We start from the raw sequence: 24,764 nt of genomic DNA on the forward strand, positions 1-24,764 counted from the left end.
TGGCAACCCTGTCAGTAACCCCTCTCACTCCTGAGAGCTTTTTCTGTATCCTTGCTTAATAAACTTCTATCACTTTATTCATTCTCCTTTGTCCACAAGATTCATTCTTCAACTCCATAAGACATCAGAGTTGTTTTTATGAAGAAGCTTCTGGAAGGGATCAGATGAGAAGGGAAGGGAGTGCAATTAAGAAAAGTGAGTTGTAGAGAGGGGAGAGGCTAGACCTCTGTCTTGCACAGTGGGAAGGACAGTGGTGTCATCTAGTGGGGTCTGTGTGTCCTGGGAAAGTCTGGTGGCTCATTTTGAAGAAAGCTCTCTGAATGTTGTGCTTAAAGGGATGTTTGGGCTGAAATTGGATGTGTGACAATCGAGGCAGAGTGATGGGATTGGAACAGTGGATGGGAAGGAGCTTGCCGAGCCAGATAGAAGAGGAGGCCAAGAACTAACCTAAAGACTAGGGAGAATAAATAGAGCTGGCAAAGAGGGTCAAAAAAGAAAGAATGAGGATGTGGTGTCAAAAGAACAGGGAAGAGAGTACAAAGGACTAGCCCCAAAGGCCAAGTGAGCCTCACAAAGGGGAAAAGAATGTCAAAAAGAAGACTAAATTCGAAGTCCAGAAGGCAGAGCACAGGTGTCCCTGGAGCTAGAGCTTCAGGTGCAGGTGGGACTAGAAGGTGGCTGGGGGAGAGGTGGCTGAGGAGGCCTGGAGGCCAGTCGAGCTGGATCAAGTGGGGACTCAGTAAGGAGTTTGGATGCCATTCTGAGCGACGGTAAAGGGTTGTTAAAGGTTTGATTTTGTTTGCCTTATTATTTTTTTTTTTATTGTTAAAGATTGTATTTATTTATTTAAGAGAGAGGGTAAGTGAGAGAGAGAGAATATGAGAGCATGAGCAGGGTTAGGGGCAGAGGGAGAGGGAGCGACTCTCCGCTGGGCGGGGAGCCCAACCCATGGCCCCATCCCAGGACCCTGGGATCGTGACCTGAACTGAAGGCAGATGCTTAACCAACTGAGCCACCCAGGCACCCAGTTTGTGTTCTTAATTAGAAACAAAATGCATGCTCCTTGTAAATAAAATAAGAACCACTCTCCACCAAAACAAACTCTGTAGCACCAAAGAAATGTATATATTAACAACTCAAAGTTCCTTCTGCTAAATCCCACTCCTCAGCCAGCACTTTGTTGTTATCATTCCAGACTTTCTGCCATTCACAAACATCCTTAGTTTTGTGAAAACAGGATCATGCTACATATAATTTTTGCAACTTCCCTTACACAATCAGCGGTAATCTGGGGTTTCCTTCTGGGTGGATACAAGCAGATGTGCCCCACTGGTTCCAATGGCTGCACAGTACTCCACAGCCTGGATATATATACCCTTGGTTACTACTGCTGTATAACAAACTGCCACAAAATTAGCAGGTTAAATGATACAAAGTTGTTACCTCACAGTTTCCGTGGGTCAGGAGTCTGGCACAGAGTGGCTGGTTCTCTGCTCAGGGTCTCCCCAGGGCTGTCCTCTCATCTGAGACTTAGAGTCCTCTTCCAACCTCTTTCACATTGTTGGCAGAATTAACTTCCTTGCAGTTTCAGAACGAGTTTGTTTCCTTGCTGGCTGTCAGACAGGGTCACTCAAGAGCCTCAAAGCTTCCTTCATTCCTTACCATGTGATCCCCTCCATCTCCAAAGCCAGTAACAAATGTATCTCATGCTTCACACTTCTTTTAGGAAGAGCTGAGGGATCCCTGGGTGTTGCAGTGGTTTAGCGCCTGCCTTTGGCTGAGGGCGCGATCCTGGAGACCTGGGATTGAATCCCACATCGGACTCCCAGTGCATGGAGCCTGCTTCTCCCTCTGCCTATGTCTCTGCCTCTCTCTCTCTCTGTGTGACTATTATAAATAAATAAAAATTTAAAAAAATAGATAGAAAAAAAAAAAGGAAGAGCTGAGTCCTTTTCAGGAGCCACCTGATTAGGTCAGGGCCACTCAAGATAACCTCTCTTTCTGAAGGTCAGCTGTGCCATCTGACAACCAAATTATGAAAATAGAATCCATCCCAACCCAAGTTTCACCCATACTCCAGGGTGGGGTCACTGGGGCTTCATCATAGAATCCTGCCAACCACAATACCATACAATCGCCTTCTAATATATGGACAGGTAAATTGTTTCCCATATTTTGCTTTCTACAAACAACTACAATTATAGTTTTTGCATATGTTTTGTATGCTTTGTAAATGTTTTTGTTGGGTTTTAAAAAGTGACATTTCTGGGATGAGCAAATAATCACATAATTTTAAAAAATGTGCATAGATTTATGTAAGAGAAATGAATTAAGAGAATTAAGCCCTTTGGGGCTTAATGTATATCAGTCCTTTTTAAAATAAACTCCACTTGGACTAATTTTCTACAGTCTACTTTTTATGTGTGATTTCTCATGATGTTTAAAACTAACTTTTTATTTTAAAAAGTTTTAGATTTACAGAAAAAGTGAGCAGAAAGCACAGAATTTCCATGTACCCTGCACCTAGTTTCCCTATTACTAATATCTTACATTATACTTAACTAACGACAGTCCCAACTTTATTCAAATTTCCTTAGTTTTTCCCTAATCTCCTTTTTCTGTCCCAAGATCCCATGGAGGATAGCACCTTACATTTTAGTCATCACATCTCCTTAGGTTCTTCTTGGCTTGTTTCTTAGACTTTCCTTGTTTTTGATGACTCTGACAGGTTTGAGGTACTAGTCAGGTATTTTGTAGAATGCCCCTCAGGATTTGTCTGATGTTTTTCTCATGCTTAGACTAGGGTTTTTTAAGAGAAAGCACAGAAATAAAGTGCCATTTTCATCACAGTCACTCAAGGGTACATACTTCCAACATGTCATTATTGATGTTGGCCTTGACCACCTGGCTGAAGTAGTGTTTGTCAAGTTTCTCCACTGCAAAATGACTCTTTTTTCCCTTTCCATACTTCCAATGTTGCAAGGAAGTCACTATGTGAAGCCCACACCTACAGAGGAGGAAGTTATGGTCTACCCCACTGAGAGAAAAGTATTTACATAATTTATAAAGAGTTCTGTATAGGGGATTTGTCTATTCTCCTCTTTTTATTTATTTATACAATCACTGATTAATAGAAGTATGGACGCATGCATATTTACACTTTGGATTATACTCCTTTAAGGCTGACATAAGGATTCTGCTTGGATACTATTAGGCTTTTGCACTGATGAATAATAATAATAATATTTCTACATGTGACAACCTCTACAGTTTCTTTGACATTCTATGGTGTAGTATAAAAAAAATTTTTTAGGGCAGCCCGGGTGGCTCAGCAGTTTAGAGCTGCCTTTGGCTCAGGGCGTGATGCTGGAGACCTGGGATTGAGTCCCACGTCGGGCTCCCTGCATGGAGCCTGCTTCTCCCTCTGCCTGTGTCTCTGCCTCTTTGTGTGTGTGTGTCTCTCATGAATGAATAAATAAAAAATCTTTTAAAAAATTTTATTCATTTGAGAAAGAGTACGAGCACGAGTGGCAGGGGGTGGCAGGTGAGGGTGAGGGAGAAGCAGATTGCCCTCTGATCAAGGACCCTGACCTGGGGCTCAATCCCAGGACCCCAGGATCATGACCTGTTTTGAAGGCAGACACCGAGACACCCCAGTATAAACTTTTTTAATCCTGATGGGAAATTTAATTCCCTATTTTATTTTGTTGTTTAGATTGTTCAGTTTTGGCCACTGGGAACTCTTTCAGTTGGCCCCTGTGTCCTTTGGCATATGCTATCTTTTTTTTTTAAAGATTCTTTTTTTTTTTAAATTTTAAAAAAATTTTTATTTATTTATGATAGTCACAGAGAGAGAGAGAGAGAGAGAGGCAGAGACACAGGCAGAGGGAGAAGCAGGCTCCATGCACCGGGAGCCTGATGTGGGATTCGATCCTGGGTCTCCAGGATCGCGCCCTGGGCCAAAGGCAGGCGCCAAACCGCTGCGCCACCCAGGGATCCCCGGCATATGCTATCTTTATGTTGTTTTTGTTTGTTTCATGAGCACAATGTGGGGCTTGAGCTCATAACCCTGAGATCAAGAGTCAAATGTTTAACTGACTGAGCCACCCAAGCACTCTTCCTTTCTTCCTTACAAAAGGCTCATTTGAATATTTCCTCCTTCAGTCTTAGAATCAGCCAGTTCTCCAGAGAGGCCTGGTTCCTTTTACTAGAGAACAGAATTAGAAACCAAGAATAGAATAGAATAGAATAGAATAGAAACCAATAAAATTAGAAACCAAGGGGCTACTGGCTGGCTCAGTCAGTAGAGCATGAGACTCTTGATCTCAGGGTTGTGAGTTCAAGCCCCACGTTGGGCATAGAGTTAACTTAATAAAAAACATATATATTAAAAAAAAAAAAAAAGAAAGAAAGAAAAAGAAGCCAAGATCTGGCCATTAGATGTACTCATTGCTACTGGTGTGTCATTGCTATTTGGCCCTCTCAGCATAGCTAGGAAATATATGTGTATACTAACCCATGTGTATGTGTGTGTCTCTGTGTGTGTATGACATGTATAAGTATTTATACTATAAAAATCACACATAAATATTTCTACATTCAACCATCTCTATATTGTCTTTAATATTCCCTTGGTTTAGTATAAAATGTTATAATTCTGTTAGCAAATTTAGTTCCCTAAGTGACTACAGTTCCTTTCTGAGACAAAGTATACATTATCATCCATCACTGTGTAAGTCTAGCAGTATCCAAATTAACCTTATGTTGGCCCTAAAAGTCTAGTATGTGGTTTGACTTTGTGGAAGAAAAGTCTTCCCTGTTTTACAGGACCCCTATATTTCTTCCTTTTTCTACCCTGAGAGAGAGCCACTTAGCATAAGTCATAGAAATATGTGCTGGGAGCTACCAGTATCAGAAACATTAAAAGAAAGGTTTTTTGGTCCAGCACATGGTCTACTCTGAAGAACTGAGGCCCCAGGATTGTTTCTACAGTCCAGAGTAGACCAGAAACCCAGGGTGGGATGGGACAGACATGGGCAGAGAAAGGGGAGGGCAACCTGGAAAAGAAATGGGTATCCAGGAATCCTCTGAAGGTGACTCTAGAGACAGACCAAAAGTAACCAAATGGGGAAGTGAAGAAACAGTTTTACCATGAGCAGGGATCCATAAGTGCTGGAGAACGCTTTTTCTTTCTGGTGATGAACAGTTCCTTCTAGATGTGACAGGGCAACATGGCAGAGTTACAATTCCATTCTGCAGTATCCTGGATAATGAACCTCCAACTGTGTCTAAAAGTAGGATTTTTGACATAAAAGAACAATTTCTTCAGTTTTCAGGGTTTTTATCTGGGTTTCTTTCAGAGACTTTTAGCACTTATATTTATCCTCTAAAAAGACAAACCCAACCCATTAAATGCCAGTATAAAGATTTCAGTAAAGGTGAATGAAGACCAATTGTACTGGTTTAGGAATAAAACAAAATAAGTAAAACCCTTCTTTTCATGACTATAGGCTAATCTGACAGTATCTTTAACGACTTTAGTGATTTTCCTTTTAATAACCTTTTTTTTTTTTTGCTACAGAAACAATGTATATCATATTAAAGTTTTGTAACACCAATAAACAAAATGAAGAAAATGAAAATTATGCATAATTCCAAGATCCAGAAACAATCATTATTTATATTTTTGAATAGCCTTTTTTTCCCTGTGGACAAATACATAAATATAATTAATTAAAATGGAATCATGTTTTATATAATGTTTAGTATGAAACCTGCTCTCTCACATCTAGCACTATATTATGAATATCTATGCTCACTTGGACTTGCCTTTCTCCAGTATGAAGAAGCTGGATCTAAACATGGAAGGTACATGGACTGAATTCTTATTTTTAATAGGCATTGCCAAACCATCCTCCAAGAAGTTGTGCTGTATAATATTCCCACCAATAATGTATGCACATTTCCTCTCATTAATATCAGCTAATGATTTTAAATCTTTCATTTGGAGAGATGGAAAAAAGGTAATCTCACTGGTGTTTTAATCTAGATTTGTTTTATTACTTGCACCTTCCCACCTTCTAAGACCATTATCCTTTCTTTGCTTAGTTTTGGTTTCTTCCACATACTGAACTGATTGCCTCCAGAAAAATTTCTACTTACTTTTTTATTCATCCTTAGACAGATCTAACTATAAATAATCTGCATCTATATTCATAAAGGATATTGTTCTATAAGTGTCTTTTTCTATAATGTCTTCATCAGGTCTTTATAACAGGTAATACTGGCATCATAAAATGAATTTGGAAGTGTTACCTTCTTTACTCTCTGATAAAATTTGCATAAGAGGGACATCTGGGTTGCTCAGCGGTTAAGTGTGTCTGCCTTTGGCTCAAGTGTGATCCTGGAGTCCCGGGATTGGGTCTTGCATCAGGCTTCCTGCATGGAGCCTGCTTCTCCCTCTGCCTGTATCTCTGTCTGTCTCTCTGTGTCTCTCATGAATAAATAAAATCTTAAAAAAATTGTTTTTGCATATGAGCAGTGTAACTTCTTGTTCAAAATTTTGCTAGAAATTATCAGTAATGACTGCTTTTTATTTCTGGTATTTGTATTCTATAACTGAGGTTTCCTTCCTTGGTCCATCAAGCTGGAGCTTAACAGTTTGGTTATTCTTTTTACAAAGAACCAATTTATAGCTTTAATAATTTTCTCTCTGGTTTGTTTTCTCTATATTAATTTCTGTCATTTTCTCCTTTCTGCTTATCTTGGATTTACTTCCTTTTTTAGTTTCTTAAGCCATTGATATTAAGCCTTTCTTATTTTTCAACATAGCCATTTCCCCAGCTTTACTGAGATATAATAAATATATAACATTGTGTAGCTTCAAGGTGTACAATGTGTTGACTTGATACACTCATATGCCGCAAAATGATTATCACTATAATGTTAGCCAACACCTTCATTACCTCACATAATCACCATTTTTTTGTGATGAGAAAATTTAATATCTACTCTCTTAGCAACTTTTAAGTTTATAATTGAGTATTAATTATAATTACCATGCTGTACATTGGATCCCAAAACTTTATTCATCTTATAACTGGAAGTTTATACCTTTTGACAAACATCTCCCCATTTCCTCCACCGCCCCCCCAGCCCCTGGCAACCACCATTATACTCTTCTGTTTTTATGAGTTTGGCTTTTTTAGATTCCACATATAAGTGATATTATATTTGTCTTTCCCTGTCTGACTTATTTCACTTTGCATAATGTCCTTTAAAAGCCCACCCATGTTGGGGCTTCTGGGTGGCTCAGTTGGCTAAGAATCCAACTCTTGGTTTTCGCTCAGGTCATCATCTCATGGGTCCTGGGATTGAGCCCTATGCTGGGAGCTCTGTGCTCAGAATGGAGTCTGCTTGGAGATTCTCTCCCTCTACTCCTCCCCTCTCTCTCTTTCTCTCTGTCTCAAATAAGTAAATTAAATCTTTAAAAAAAAGTCCATCCATGTTGTCATAAATGACAGAATTTTCTTCTTTCTCATGGTTGAACAATATTCTATACGTGTGTGTATATACACACACACACACACACACACACACCACATGTTATCTGTTTATCCATCAATAGACACTTGGGTTTTTCCATTATCTTGCTATTGTGAGTCATGCTGCAGTGAACATGGAAGTGCAGATATCTCTTCAAGATCCTTATTTCCTTCCTTTTGATACATACCTCAAAGTGGGATTGCTGAATCATATCATACTTCTAATTTTTCTTAGGAAACTCCATACTGTTTTCCACAGTGGTTGAATCAATTTACATTCCCACCAACAGTGCACAAGGGTTCCCTTTTCTCCACATACTTGCCAACACTTGATATTTCATTTTTTTGATGACAGCCATTCTAACAAGTGTGCAGTGATAGTTTAGTTTAGATTTGCATTTATCTGATGATTAGGGTTGTTGAGCATCTTTTCATGTTCATGTTGGCCATTTGAATGTCTTCTTTACAAAAATATTTATTCAAATCCCTGATCATTTTTAAAGTTGGAAAAAACACACAAAGTGGTTTTTGTGTGTGTGTGTGTGCTATTGAATTGTTTATACGTTTTGGATACTAACTTTTATCAGACACATTTGCAAATATTTTTTCCCATTTTATAGGTTGCCTTTTCATTTTGTTGATTGTTTCTTTTGCTATACAGAAAGTTTTTAGTTTGATATAGTCTCACTTATTTTTACCCTTGTTGTGTTTTTGGTGTCATATCCAAAAAAAAAAAAAAAAAAAATCGTTGCCAAGACTATTATCATGGAGCTAGTCAAGACTAGCCCCTATATTTTCTTCTGGAAGTTTTATGGTTTCAGACCTTATGTTTATGTCTTTAATCCATTTTGACTTAATTTTTATGAGTGATTAAGAGAGGGGTCCAATTTCATTTTCGTTTTCTCAGTACCATTTATTAAAGAGACTATCTTTTCCCCATTAAGTATTCTTGGCTCCCTTGTCAAATATCAGTTGACTACATATAAGAGTTTATTTCTGGGCTCTCAATTCTGATCCATGGGACTATGTTTCTATTTTTATACCACTACCATGGTGTTTTGATCACTACAGCTTTGTAGTATAATTTGAAATCAGGAATTGTGATTTTTAGGATTGCTTCTATTTCTGTGAAAATTACCATTGGAATTTTGATAGAGATTTCATTGAATCTATAGATGGCTTTGTGTAATATGAACATTTTAACCATATTAACTCTATGAACATGGGATATTTATTTATAAATAAATATTTTTAATAAATAATATTAAATTTTTAATAAAAATATTTATATTTTTTTATATTTATCATTTATTTGTGCCTACTTAAATTTCTTTCATCAAAGCCTTACGGTGTTCAGTGTATAGATCTTTCACCTCCTTGGTCTAATCTATTCCTAAGTATTTTATTGTTTTTGATGCTATTGTGAATAGGATTGTTTCCTTTTACAGACATTTCAGTGTTAGTGTATAGAAACACAACTGATTTCTGCATGCTGATTTTGTGTATTTCAACTTTACTGAATTCATTGATTACTTCTAACAGATTTTTGGTGGAATTTTTGGAATTTTCTATATAAGATTATATCATCTGCAAACAAAGACAATTTTACTTCTTCCTTTCAAATTTGTGTTTATTTTTTATTTCTTTACTTTGCCTGATTACTCTGGCTAGGACTTCTAGTATTATGTCAGATAGGAATGGGAAGTGCGGGCACCACTGTATTGTTCTTGTAGAAAAAAAAAGCTTTCAACATTTGACCACTGAGTATGATGTTAGTTGTGGGTTTATCATATGTGGCCTTTATTATGTTAAGGCATGTTCCTTCTCTACCCAGTTGGTTGAGGGGTTTTATGATGAAAAATGTATTTTGTCACATGCTTTTTTCTGCATCTAAGGAGATGATCAATTGTCTAAGAGTATTCTCTAGGGGCTCTCAGACTGCAGCCAAGTGTAGCTAGAGCTAGTTCACAGGCTGCTGCAAGGTACAAGGCCAGGACTGAGGTTTATATATGTATTACCTAATGTACAGATGGGCAGGACTCCTCCCAGGTCCTTTGGTGTACAGTGCTGGATCCCATATCTCCCATAAAGGCATTTTTTTCCATGGATGGATGCTGAATTAGTGTTGGGAGGATGTACGAAAATGAAGGACATCTTATTTCACCATGATGCCAATGTCACTCCCCTATATATTTAATAATATATTTTACCTCACTTGACACTGATAAATGATATGATCTATGTGACTCACAATTGCCTAGAGACTCTCTGATTGGTTTCTCTTAGCTTTACACCCTCCTAGATCTGTTCAGGCATACCACTACCCTTTATCCCAGACTTATTTCCTTCTTACAACTTCTTGTATCTGGCTTATGGCATACCAGATTGATCTGTTCTTAGGAATAGGCCAAGCTACCTCTCTGTGTTCTCTAAAGTGGCTGCTCTTTCTAAACCAAAAGTTCTACAAAAGCAGATATTACATGTAACATTATTCTATAGATTAAATTCCTTAGGGGAGCGTGGCTGGCTCAGTCAGTAGAACAAGCAAGTCTCGATCTTAGAGTTGTCAAGCCCCATGCTGGGTGCAGAGATTACTTTAAAAAATTAAAAATTAAAAACAAATTCTTATATCTGCACAAGCTCTTGAAGATCCCCCCCTCTTAAAGATTTACTTATCCATGTCAGAGAGAAAGAGAGCAAGTAAGAATTAGAGGAAGGGCAGGAGAGAATCTTCAAGCAGGCTCTCCATTGAGTGTGGAGCCCGATGCAGGGCTTGATCCCATAGCCCATGAAATCATAACCCGAGCTGAAACCAAGAGTTGGACACTTAACTGACTGAGCCACCCAGGTGCGCCAAGGCCCTTCCTTGTTACTAATGACTTATTACTGTTATATATAATCTTCCTGTTTCATACCTGGAGAGCCCTCATTATTCACTGATCCACTGATTCTTGGTGTGCCTACTTGTGTTTTAGCAGTGTCAAACTAAAGGATCAAGATATCTTCCAAACAAAAAGAATTATCTCCTTCTGTTGGATCTAGGCCCTAAGGCATTCTCCTGCTCACCGATGAACTCAAGGATATTTTCCTATGTTTATTGGTCATTGTGAATTGGTCATTTTTATTCTTATCTTTGCCCATTTTTATTGGGTTGTCTTAGTTTTATTGGATTATTAAAAATAATATATTGGAGTTACTCCTTATTAAGTATAATGTAATCCCAGGCTGTCACTTGTTTAAACTTTATTTTTTTAATGGTATCTTCATCAGTTACTAAGGTATTGTTTCTAGCCTTAAACCCATCCTTTTACATTCTGCTCTGCAATGCTGGGACTGATATTCTGCAAAACTACAGCTCTCTTTTTAGCCAGCTGGCTTCCTGACAAATCCCACCAATAGCACTAGAGAGAGACAAGAATACAAGAGTAGGGAAAAGGGAGTTGCTCCTTCCTGATTTGCCTGCTACTCTGTCAGTGTTGCTCTAGGATTGGTTCTTTACCATGAAGGTAGCACTCAGTTCGTTTCCAAGCTCGTGTAGCAATCTCAGAATGAGACTTATTACATCTCTTAAAGGTACCAGCCAGGTAATACTCTGTGATAGACAGTACAATATCAAAGATCTCCATGTCCTAATCACTGGAAGCTGTTCAATATGGTATCTTATAGTGCAAAAGGGAATTTGTGGATATGATTAAGTTAAAAACCTTGAGATGGGAGATTATTCTGAATAACCTGGGTAGGTGGGCCCAATGTAATCACAAGGGTCCTTAAAAAGGGAAGGAGGGGGATCCCTGGGTGGTGCCGTGGTTTGGCGCCTGCCTTTGGCCCAGGGCGCGATCCCGGAGACCCGGGATCGAATCTCACATTGGGCTCCCGGTGCATGGAGCCTGCTTCTCCCTCTGCCTATGTCTCTGCCTCTCTCTCTCTGTGACTATCATAAATAAAAAAAATAAAAATAAAAATAAAAAAGGGAAGGAGGAAGCAGAAAGGTCGGTGTCACAGTGGTGTTATGTATGAAGAATACAAATGGCCATTGCTGGCTTTGAAAATGAAGGAAGGAGTCATAAACCAATGTGGGCATCCTTTAGAAGCTGGAAAAAACAAGGAAATGGATTCTTCCAATGAGCCTCCAGAAAGCATATGGCCCTGCTGACATCTTGATTTTTTTGCTTAGTGAGATCAATGTCAATCTGTGTTAAACTTCTAACCTATACAACAGTAAGAGAATAAATCTGTTTTAAGCCATGAAATGTGTGGCAATTTCTGGTGATTTGTTACAATAGCAATAGAAAACTAATACATACTCTAACATCAGAGGTCTAGGTTCCAGCTCTTGTTGGGACCTCTTCTAAGCTTCTAGGTACCCGTAACTCCAAACTCTTTCCTTGTTTTCCCAGCTCTATGAGTGGTAGCTGTTTCCTGTGGGCACTATTTCCATAACACTTCAGGGTTTCCCCTCTGCCTTTTGAGACTTTCATACTTTTTTAATGAACCACCTGGAATGAGTTCTTCCTGTTAAAATAATTAGTATGGTTGCTGTTTTTCTGACTGATCCAGTATCTACTACAAAGCTTTGCTACTTTTATTATAATCACATCTCTTAGAATTTTCCTCCTTTATGCCTTCCAGGTTTTGTGATTTACCTAAGAATTTTTCTATTCCAAGATTTTTTTAATTTCATTTTTTCCAATTATATATATAGGTATAGCTCTATATTTTATACTCCCCTTTGAGCAAGGGCCGGGTGTGGGGCTTGATCCCAGGATGATGGGATCATGACCTGAGCCAAAGGCAGACGCTTAAACAGTTGAACCACCCAGGCACCCCTAACTTTTTTTTTTAAGATTTTTTATTTATTTATTTATTTATTTATTTATTTATTTATTTAAGAGACAGAGAGTGGGTTGGGGGATGGGCAGAGGGAGAGGGAGAGAAGCCCAAGCAGACTCTGTACTGAGCACAGAACTGGACTAGGGCTTGAACTCATGACCCTGAGATAATGACCTGAGCTGAAACCAAAAGTAAGATGCTTAACCGACTGTACCACCTAGGTGCCCCGGGGCCCATTCTTGATTTCGGCTTACATCATGGTCTCCAGGTTTTGGGATTGAGCCCTGAGCTGGGTTCCATCCTTAACAGGGAGTCTGCTTCAGGATTCTCTTTCTCCTTCTGCCCCACTCCCTGCTCACTTGGCTGTCTCTAAAATAAATAAATATATCTTAAAAGAAGTCCCTCTGTTGTTTTTTGTAAGTTTGTCAATGATTTTTGAAAAAAAATTTCTTTATCAACTTAATGAAGTTTCTTTCTATTCCCTAAGGGTACCTAGTTCTAATCTGGTTACACCATTAATCACTGGCTTTGAGGATGACATGGTCCCTACTGGACCTCAGTTTCTTTATCCACTATGTGCTGGGCACCATTATCTCACAAAACAAAGTAAGTGTTAATATTTGTTATCACTGAAGTGCTTTACATAGAGGAATGCAATGATTAGATCTGTGCTTCAGAAAAATCATTCAGGCTGCAGTATGAAAAATGGTTGGCTCTTTCTTCTTATCCATATTTGTCAAGAATTTTACCAATCTTTTAAAAGGCCAGTTCAAATTTTCCTTCTTCCATGAGTCTCCTCTCTATCATACCCAACTTCTTAGTCAGAATTCTCCTATTTCTCCCCATAAAACCCAGAGCTACTTAGTGCAAGTGTCAAAAGGGAGGCCACACCAAATGGGCCACTTTGGCATGAGTTACTTTGAGTTAAAAAGTGATCAAAACCCAGCAGGTTCAGGAAAAGCTCTTTACCTCCCCCCTCAAACTGCGTAAAAAGAATTTAGATCAAGGACCTGCTGCTCCAGGAAGAGAGATAGGCTATTATCATAGGTAACTACATTATTAAATGAACTAGGTCTGGCAGACAGAGAGGAACCCAGTAAGGCCTATTTGATCAAAGTCCTCTACATCCCATTGTTTCCCAGTGGCCCAGCAACCATTTGTTTACCAAACATTTACTCTTTTTCATCTTCCTGCAAATTACATTCCTTCCCTTTGAAGTCCCAGACCCCTGTCCCTTTTTCCTTAGTTCAGAACGACATATATACTTCATTCTGCCTGATTGTCTGGCTGTTTTATATTTGAGTAAATTCCTGGTATATATGAAATTAAATTTGATTTTCTCCTGTAACCTATCTCATATCAATTTGATTTTTAGTCCAGCTAGGACAATGAAGGGTAGAGGAAATTCTTTCTCTCGGACAAATGCAAACCCCTTGAAATTTGGAATCAGGTTTTCATCCTCACATGCTCCACAGGGATAGGTCTATAGGAGGACTTAATAAATAAATGTGCGATTATCCATGTACTACAAAACCATTTTAGTAGGACAAAGAAGGAATAAGTGAGCCACTCAATACTTGTTTGGGATTCAAGCCTTCTTTTGATACGGAGTTTATCCTCAAGCTTCAAGATTAAGCACTGCAGGAGTGTTTTCCCCTAGCTCTGAAAGGTTCCAACCTGCCTGGAGTGCTGATGTTGAAGTGATCATCTGGGAAACAGGTCCTGAGGCCAGTCTGGTTTATTGTCACAGGCTTTAATAATAACCTGCAAGTCTGAAGCCTGAGAGCTTCCTTTTCACCTTGCACAATACACTGAGAGCTTTGCCTTCAATGGACTATTGATAGATGGGAATAAGTGACAATGACCTGTTCTTCTCTTTCCTTCTGGAAGTTTTACCCATTAAATTTATTTTTCCAAGATCTATGTAATTCAGCATTAAGGAAATAAAATGATTGTACTGAACACACTTTGCTGCCTGAAGATCAGTTCTCCTGTTTCATAATTTAAAATGACTTCTAGGAAAAAAGTCATATATACAAAATATCCATTATTATCTAAGAAAAGACTATAAATTTTCTATGACTTCTATAGTCTGTAACGAACATCGGGCCTAAGTAATCCAGAGATTTCCTAAATAATTTTATTTTTTATTTATTTTAAAGTTATTTATTTATTTATTTATTTGAGACAGAGAGAGAGGCAGAGACACAGGCAGAGGGAGAAGCAGGCTCCATGCAGGGAGCCCGATGCAGGACTTGATCCCAGGTCTCCAGGATCCCGCCCTGGGCTGAAGGCGGCGTTAAACCACTGAGTCACCGGGGCTGCCCGCAAATAATTTAAGAAAAAGATTTTGCTAGGTATTTAAAAAATTATTCTCAGGGGTGCCAGCATGGCTCTGTTGATTAAACATCTGCCTTCTGCTTAGGTCATGATCCCAGGATCTTGGGATCAAGCCCAGGTCTAACTCCCTGCTCAGTAGAGAGGCTGCTACTCTCTCCCAGTGCACCCTCCCACCCCCCCCCCCCCCCCCCCCCACCCCCGTCCCAACACACACAGTGCTTATGGTCTCTCTCACTCTCTCAAATAAATAAATAAAATCTTGGGACGCCTGGGTGGCTCAGTGGTTGAGCATTTGCCTTTGGCTCAGGGCGTGATCCTGGGATCCGGGATTGAGTCCCACACTGGGCTCCCTGCATGGAGCTGCTTCTCCCTCTGCCTATGTCTCTGCTTCTCTCTCTGTGTGTCTATCGTGAATAAATAGAGTTTTAAAAATTTTAATAAATAAATAATAAAAGATTATTCTGAAAACAAGCTACTGCCTCTGGGAGCATGGTGAGTGTGGTGAGCAGTCTGAGTGTGGTAATCAGACGGACTGAGGAGGGCCTTGAAATAACTCTCTGGGGTGATAGTAGCATTTTATAATTCAACGTAGGATACCTATGTGAATATGTTTGTCAAAATTCACCAGAGAGTGAAATCACAATTTGTCCACTTCACTGGACATGATTTTTTTTTTAATTAACAGAAGTCCTTGTCTTCTACAGACAATTCTCATTCTCCTGACCTAATTTTTTTAAAGACTTAATTAAAAAAAATTTTTTTAAATTTAGAGTGGTTTTAGGTTCACAGCAAAACTGAGAGGAAGGCACAGAGATTTCCCAAACATCATTTGCCCTTGCACATGCACAGCCTTCCCTATTATCAATATCACTCACCTGAGTGGTACATTTGTAATAACTGATGAACCTAATATTGATACATGATAAACACTGAAAGTCTATGGTTTACATTAGGGTTCACTCTTGGTTTTGTAAATTCTATGGGCTTGGATAAATGTATAATGATGTGTATTTACCATAATAGTATCATATAGAATGTTTTCACTACTCTAAAAATCCTCTGTGCTCTACCTATTATTCACCATGCCGCTCCCACCCCATCCCCCACGCACCCCTTTGGCAAATGTTTCACTGTCCTCATAGTTTTGCCATATAGTTGAAATCATACAATATGAAGCTTTTTTTCGTTTGGCTTCTTTCACTTAATAGTATGCATTTAAGTTTCCCCATGTCTTTTCATGGCTTGATAGCTCATTTCCTTTTAGTGCTGAATAATATTCCATTGTTTGGATATACTACAATTCATTTAACCATTCACCTACTAAAGGGCATCTTGGTTGCTTCCAAGTTTTGGCAATTATGAATAAAGCTGCCGTAAACATCTGTGTGCAGGTTTTCATGTGGATATAAGTTTTTTTTGGTACATTGTATATGAATTTTACCTTTAAAAAAACCCTATAAGGGCAGTCTCGGTGGCGCAGCGGTTTAGCGCCGCCTGCAGCCCAGGGTGTGGTCGTGGAGACCAGGGATTGAGTCCCACATCAGGCTTCCTGCATGGAGCCTGCTTCTCCCTCTGTCTGTCTCTCTCTGTGTCATTCATGAATAAATAAATAAAATCTTTTAAAAAAAGCCTTATAAGCAAATATTACGCTCTAGTTAAATATATGCATGAAATGTTAAGGGGTGAGGTGTATTTATTATGTCTGCAAATTACTTTGAAATGCATCAAAAAATAAGATGATTTATGAAATGGATAGAGAGATTGATAAGTAGATATATATGTAATAATGCAACTATAGTAACATTAATTATAAAATCTAGGTGTAAGTTTATGGGTATTTGTTATAAAATTCTTTCAACTTTCTAATATGTTTGAAATTTTTCATAATAAAATTTAGAAAAAATTCTGAAGTATAATGTCTCACTCCCTCACATTAGATGCATTTCAGAAAGTCAGCAGTATCTTGCTAACAGTCATCTGGCTGTATCCAGCAGCTCTAAACTGTAACTAAAAACACATAAGAAAGCAAGGGAGTGCCAAGTTAAGGTCCTTAATGAAGCACTTACTCTGGAAAGGACAGTGATGTGAACTGGTATGAGACAGCTATGGTTATTCAGTCACTGCCCCAAGGTGCTTCCCATACAGTCCCAGGGGGACCTGTTAGTTGAAAGATGAAACAAAGTCTCATTCTAGAAGCAAATTATGATGATAACTATGCTGAGGGTGGAGTAATTAAGGTTACCTTGAAATGGAGCTCAGCTCCTGCCATGCTCATGTGTTCCAGTGTTTTCATCTACCTGGCTGTTGGAATATGGCCTCCACACAGAGGGGCGGGGCAGAGAGGAAAAAAAATGATCTCATCTCCATAGCTATTGAACCTAGAAAATGTAGGGGAGGCAGGGGACAGAACTGTGAAATGAGAAAGATACTAATGAAGCTGTATAATAAGTAGTAGCTAAAATGAACCCCATTCTAAACTTGGATATTTCACTTCTTGTCTAGCAACATGCTAAAGAGGCAGCATAGGTGGCCAGGTCAGAGCAGCGGCTCCTAATGTATAGTGAATGGGGCACTCCAAGGGCTCTGAGACTCAGAGGATCATGAGGTCAAAACTATTATTATAAGCTGTGATTTGTCTTTCTACTCATTTTCTCCTATATGTGTACAGCAGTTTCTAAAAGGCTGCATACATGATATTTTAACAAATTAGTTGCAGAAGCAGGTTTGAGAATCCATCCAGCTATCTTCTTTAAGCCAGACATTAGGGATCCCTGGGTGGCGCAGCGGTTTAGCGCCTGCCTTTGGCCCAGGGAGCGATCCTGGAGACCCAGGATCGAATCCCACGTCGGGCTCCCGGTGGGAGCAGGCATGGAGCCTGCTTCTCCCTCTGCCTATGTCTATGCCTCTCTCTCTCTGTGACTATCATAAATAAATAAAAAATTAAAAAAAAAAGCCAGACATTAAAGAAAGTTGCAAAGATGTAAAACAATGTCGCCCCTATAATTTTTTTGTTTTAGAAAATAGTCATTTTTATAAAGATACTTTTAATATGTAATGAGTTATTATTTTTAAATGAGTTAATATCTAAAATTGCTCCATTTCAATTTCTAATATGGTAAGATATTATAGATATAATTCACATAAACCAAGGCTCTTGGGTGTCCTCAGTAAATTTTTTTTTTAATTTAAAATTATTTTTGGGGCACTTGGCTGGCTCAGTTGGTAGAGTGCAACTCTTGATCTCAGGGTTGTGAGTTCAAAGCCCCATGTTGGGTGGGGTGTAGAGATTAATTAAAATTAAAATCTAAAAAAAAAAAAAAAAAAAGAGGGGCTCCTGATTGGCTCAGTCAGTTAAGTGTCTGACTTCAACTCAGGTCATGATCTCAGGGTCCTGGAATTGAGCCTGGGTGGAGCGCCACACTCAGCAGAGGGTCTGCTTGTCCCTCTTCCCCTGCTCCTCCCCCGCTAGTAATGTGCATGTGCTTTCTCCAATAAATAAATAAGATCTTAAAAAAATTAAAAATATTTTTTTCTAAGGTATAATTTATATACACAAAACACACAAATATTAGACATGCAGCTTAATTTTTACATACATATATATCATGTAACTTCCACCTAGTTCAGGATATAGGCCATTTCCATCACATTGGAAGGACTCCTTGTTCCTCATTTAATCAATACCTAATTCACCAGAGGTAACCATTATTCTGACTTCTATCATCATATGAATGGAATCATTTAGTATGTATCTTTTGTGACTTGCTTTTTCCTTTCAGCATAGTGTTTTTGAGATTCATACATATCATTCTGTGTATTAACAGTCTGTTCATTTTTATTATTGATGGTAGTAGTCCAGCAATATTCCAACAGTATTCCAGGGCACATATGAACTACTTTTCTTGACCATATGCCTGCATGTGGAATTGTTGGATCCTACAGTACGTTTATGTTTGGAATTATAAAAAAATTGCCAAATAATAACGTATGAGAGTTCCAGCTATTCCATATCCTCAGCAACATTTGATAATGACTGTTTAACTTGTTTTTACCCATTCTGCTGAATGTGTTACTGTGGTTTTAATTTGCATTTCTTTGATATTATTCTGAATACCTTTAAATATGTTAATAGGCCACTTGAATATCCTTTCATGAACTGCTTGTTCAAATCTTTTGCTAATTTTAAAAACAAATGTCTTATTTATTGATTTGTAGTTCTTCATATATTCTGTATCTGAGTTCTTCAGTCTATTTACTTTCTTAATGATATCTTTTGATGATCAGATGTTCTTAATTTTAATTAAGTCCAATGTATCAATTTTCCTTTTTTAGTTTAGTTTCATTTTGTGACTAGATTAAGAAATCTTTACCTATCCCAAGATCAGGAAAATATTCTTCTATGCTTTTATTTGGAAGTTGAATTGTTTTAGTTTTTTAATTTAATCTATGATATACTTGAATAAGAAATTTTGTGTATAGTTTGAGAGTCAGGCTTCATTTTTCTCCATATACATCCAGCTGTTACAACATCATTCACCTATGTAATTACACTGGCACCTCTCATAAAAATCAAGAGAGTACACATCTATGGATCTATTTATATACTATTCTGTTCCAGTAGTGTATTCAACTCTCCCTCTTCCAAAACTACAGCTTTATAGTAAATTTTGAAATACGCTAGTTACGTCCTCCAAGTTTGTTTGAAAACCAGTAACTTTTTACTTTAAAAATTTTTTTCTTTACCAAGATTTCTTGAGTATTCTAGGTCCTGGTGTGTCCAGATACATTTAGCTCAATCATTTTTTCAGAATAAAGGGGTCCTAGCCAAAAAGTTTGAGAGCTATTAAAGATGGGCTCAAAACTATAAAACATTAAAAGACAAAAAGGAAAAGATCTGACTCTGTGTTAGGCAAAGTCTTCTTAGGGGATAAAAACAGAAACCATTAAAAACATTGATAAATTGTCTCTAAAAGAGAGAGTATTCATCAAAAATACTTTCAGGAAAATGAAAAGACAAAATACAGACTGGGAAATAATAATAGCAAAACACATTTAGGATAAAGGACTTGTATCCAGAACATTGTAAAGAATACTCATAATTCCATAAAAAGAAGAAAAACTGCCCAATTAAAAAATGTATAATATATTTGAGCTACACCAAAGTAGATATAAAAATGGCAAATAAGCATAAGATGCTCAGCATTACCAGTCATTAGGGAAATAGGAACTAAAAGCACAACGAGTTACCATTGTATACCTAGTAAATGGCTAAAATTTTAAAAGATTGAAATATTAAGTGGTGGTGAGGATAAATAACAACTGAAAATCTCATACTTTAGTAGAAATGCAAAATGGCAAAGCCATTTGGAAAACCACTACGCAATGTCATATAAATATACTCATACCATGTAACACAGCAATCCTGCTTTTAGGTATTTACTCAAGAGAAACAAAAACATATGTCTACACAATCACCTGAACACAAATGTTAACACCAGCTTAATTCACATAATAGCCCCCAACTGGAAACAATCCAAATGTCCAACAATTGGTGAAAAGAAAAACAAATTGTGGTATATCCATACAATGGAATATTACTAGGTAATAAAAAGGAACAAACTACTGATACATGCAACAATATGGATCACAAAAGCACTGTGATAGGTAAAAAAAGAAAAAGAAAGAAAATAAAAGGCAAACACAAAAGAATACATATCATATAATTTTATTTATATGACATTTTGGAAAAGGCAGAATTATAGGGATAGAAAACAAATCAGTGATTGCCAGGGGCAGGGGATGGGGAGGGTGAAGAGACTTTCCTGAAAAGTAGCATGAGGAAAAGCTTCAGGGTGAAGGAAATGTTTTGTATCTTGATGTGGTAAACATGTGTCAAAACTCACCGAACCAGGATGCCTGGGTGGCTCAGCGGTTGAGTGTCTGCCTTCAACTGAGGGCATGATCCCGCAGTCCTGGGATCAAGTCCCACATCAGGCTCCCTGCATGGAGCCTGCTTCTCCCTCTGTCTGTGTCTCTGCCTCTCTGTGTGTGTCTCACATGAATAAACAAAACAAAACAAAACAAAACAAAAAACCTTATCAAACCATATAGTTATAGTGAATTTTATTGTATATGGATTATACTTCAACAAATCTAACTTTTAAAAATAATTTAATTTCAACAATTAAAACAAAACACAAAAAAGTATTCCCTTTAAGTATAATCTGATACAGAATGCAAAGAATAAGATACAGAATATGTTGGGTGAGGTAAACTGGAAGCAATAAGAAGGAAAAGAATATCTCCTATATGCATGATTTCTACCACTTAGATTTAGAAGGCTGGAGAGGGCCATGCTAAGGTTTAAGCCCAAGGCATGATCTTACTTATCTATGAGTTTTTGTACTTCCTTGCCCTTAGCAAATGATACACATCCATTAAACATTTGTTGAAATGAACTTGCTTGGTGCTGAGAGACATGTGGCCTTATTGCAGCAGTGGGTATGACAGATTGGCTAGCTCAACAGGAATTTTCCCCAGGACCTTCTCAGTTTCAAAAATGCACGAGAAGGATGCACTGAACTCAGAAAAAACTATTACACTCATGGTTATGGTTTATTACAGTGAAAAGACACAGATTAGAATCAACAAAAGAAAGACACATAAGGCCAAGTTTAGGAGAAATCAGGGGCAAGCTTCTAGCTGTACTCTGCCAGTTTCACAGACAGCATTTAATTCTCCCAACAATGGTGTGTGACAACACATGCAAAGTGTTGCCAATCATGGTAGCTCACCTAAGCCTTGGTGTCTAGAATTTTTACTGGGAGTTAGTCACATAGGCAAGCCTCACTTAACCTTAACTAACAGTATCCAGCCCCACATAGGTCAAACTGATACAGTGTGACCCAGGGCTTCAGGTACACAGAAACAAGTGTTCATCATAAGTCACATTGTTAACATGATCTATCTGGTCAAACTGATACAATGTGACCCAAGGCTTTAGGCATACAAAAGCACTCTTACTAGGCAGGATATTCCAAAAGCTCAGAGATTATATTCCAAGAGCTGGTGAAAGGCCAGTCCTTTCTTTAGAATGTGTAGGACTGGAATAATGCATACCTGCTGTGTTAATACTCAGGGGATGGACTATATCAAGATTTAAAAATCAGAGTTCATGAATAGGACTGATGAATATACATACAACTCTCCCAAAATTTGTATTTTGTATTTTATGTATATGTATTCTTTTCCTAGAGGGAAGTTTCAGTTTTTATCAGATCACCAAAGATCCCACAACTCAAAAAAGTGCTGACATCACTCCAGAATCTGGAGTGATGTCAGCAAGATGGTGGAATAGGAAGCCCCAGATCTTGTTCCCCCACAGAGACACTGACTTAACAATAATTTATGGTCCAGAAAGCCTTTCCGAGAACTACAGAAATTAGTTAAAAAGTGACAGTACCCCAGGCAAGCACAAAGCCAAGAACAGTTGCACTGAAGTGGATAAGAAAAAGCCATTACATTTCACTGACAATAGCCCTTACTCCAAGCCAGTATAGCGTGGTGTGATCAAGAGAAAACACCCAACTTACAGCTTCTTCTTTGGGAGGTAAAGGGATGAGTAGAATATGTGTTCAATATTCTGGCTTTTGAGGGTTTGCCTGTGGGACTGGTTTCTGTCTTGCCTGACTTAGAATGCGATAGGGATCTGGCATATTCTGGATGCCTGAAGCCACTGAGGACAAAGGAGAACTCAGTGACTTGTTGCAGCAAAAGAGTACCTGCAGTACCACAGAAAGACATAAGAGAGAACTTAAATGGCTGAAAAAGAAAACAACAAATCTCTCTAATTGGGAAATTGCATGTGTAAACTCAAAGAATATGCATCCCCAGAAAAGGCTTGTAAAGCCCCTGGAGTCTCTACCTGAGCTGATTGGTGATGTTCTTCCCTGTATAAAACAAATCCAAAAGACTAGAAGAGGTGGCTGTTGTTTTTCAAATGCTCAAATCTTAGCAAAAAATTTACAAGACATATAAAGAAACAGGAAGTGTGGCCTAATCAGTGGAACAAAATAAGTCTCCTGAAGCCAACCTAAAACAATGGAGATCTATTAATTACCTGACAAAGAATTCAAAACAAAAGTCTTAAGGAACTCAATGAGTTACAAGAGAACACAGATAACTAAATGAAGTCAGAAAAGTAATAAACAAAGTGAGAATATCAACAAAGAAATGCAAAGTACAAAAAAGAACCAAACAAATTCTGGAGCAAAAGAATAACAAATAAAAAATTCATTAAAGGAGTTTAACATTAAACATGATCAAGTAGAAGAAAGAATCAGTGAATTTGGAGATAGATCACTTGAAATTGAGTCAGGAACTAACTTACTTACTTACTTTCTTTCTTTCTAATTGAAGGGGGAAAAGAAAGTAAAAAGAACCTAAGGGACTTATGGAATACCACTAAACAGGGTAATATATGCATTACGGTAGTCCTAAAAGGGAAAAGTTGAGGGAAGAACAGAGTTTATTCTAAGAAATAATGACAGAAACTTCCCAAATCTGAAGAAGGAACTGTACATGCAAATTTATGAAGCTCAAAGGACTCCAACAAAGATGAACTCAAAGAGGTCCACACATAGAAACGTAACCAAACTGTCCAAAGTCAAAGACTAGGAGAAAATCTTGAATGCAGCAAGAGAAAAATCATGAACAAGGAAGTTCACATAAGAGTATCAGCAGATTTCTCAACAGAAGACCTGCAGGCCAGAAGGGTGTGGAAAGATATATTCAAAGTACTGAAAGAGACGGACACTGAGGGGGGCACTTGACGGGATGAGTACTGGGTGTTATACTATATGTTGGCAAATCGAACTCCAATTAAAAAAAAAAGTACTGGAAGAAAACAACTGTCAAATAAGAATATTATATCTGAAAACTCTCCTTCAAAAGTGTAGGAATAAGAAAAAAATTCCCAGATAAATAAAAACTAAGAAAATTCATCACCACTAGACCTGCCTTATAAGAAATTCTAAAGGGAGGGGCACCTAGGTGGCTCAGTCAGTTAAATATTCAACTCTTAGTTTTGGCTCTTACAACCGTGAGATCAAACACCATATTGGGGTGCTTAGCATGGAGTTGGCTTAGGATTTTCTCCATCTCCTTCAGCCCCTTACCAAACTTGTGCTCTCTCTCTCTCTTAAATAAATAAATCTTTTTAAAAAAGGAAATACTAAAGGGAGTTAGTTCTTCCAGTTGAAACAAAATGATGTGAGACAGCAAAATAAAAACACAAAAATATAAAATTCTCTGGTAAAGGTAGATATATAGACAAATACAAAATCCTGTAATACTTAATGGGGATGTGTACTCACTTTTAATTCTGGTACATAATTTAAAAGGTAAAAGTATAAAATATCACTGTAACTACAAAACTGTTAATGGGCATAAAACAGAAAAAGACATAATTGATGATATAAAAACAGAACAGGGAAGGAGGTAAAGGAAGAGAGCTCTTGTACATGATTGTAGTAATTAGTTTAAAATAGATTGTTATAACTATAAGATGACCTATACAATCCTCAAGGTTACCATAAAGAAAACACCTACAGAAGATACACAAAAGAAAATGAGACAGGAGTCAAAGAATATCACTACAAAAAAATTAATGAAATACAATAGAAGGCAGCAAAAGAAGAAAAGAGAGACAAATAATTACAAGGTATGTAGAAGACAATTAAGTAGGGACGCATGAGTGGCTCAGTTGGTTAAGCACTGGACTCTTGATTTTGCCTCACATCATGAGATCAAGCCCTGTGGTTGGGCTCTGGGCTCATTGTAGAGTCTACTTTAGATTCTCTCCCTCTCCCTTTGCCTCTGCCCCTCCCCTGGCTCAGCATGCATGCACATGTGGTCTCTCTCAATAAATAAATGAAATCTTAAAGAAGACAATTAAATAAATGACCATAAATCCTTCCCCATCAGTAATTATTTAAATATAAATGGATCAAATTCCCCAATCAAAAGATATAGCATAATTGAATGGATAAA

The 24,764-nt window shown here is 37.9% G+C and overlaps 1 long non-coding RNA gene across 7 annotated transcripts in view; it reads right to left on the reverse strand.

Moving 5' to 3' along the window:
* Positions 1–24,764, reverse strand: part of LOC119877596 — a 64,702-nt gene that overhangs the window by 11,015 nt on the left and 28,923 nt on the right. For 5 of the 7 annotated variants that reach the window (XR_005379373.1, XR_005379369.1, XR_005379371.1 and 2 more), the window contains 2 exons: positions 16,957–17,092; positions 5,151–5,288 (listed from right to left, as the gene is read on the reverse strand). This is a non-coding gene — a long non-coding RNA (uncharacterized LOC119877596). Of the gene's footprint in view, positions 1–1,873; positions 2,800–5,150; positions 5,289–16,956; positions 17,093–20,617; positions 20,676–24,764 lie in introns of those variants that run through there. The other 2 variants (XR_005379374.1, XR_005379372.1) reach the window with 2 other exon arrangements.

Source organism: Canis lupus, chromosome 26, assembly GCF_011100685.1.
Source record: "Canis lupus familiaris isolate Mischka breed German Shepherd chromosome 26, alternate assembly UU_Cfam_GSD_1.0, whole genome shotgun sequence".
Lineage (NCBI taxonomy): Eukaryota > Metazoa > Chordata > Mammalia > Carnivora > Canidae > Canis > Canis lupus.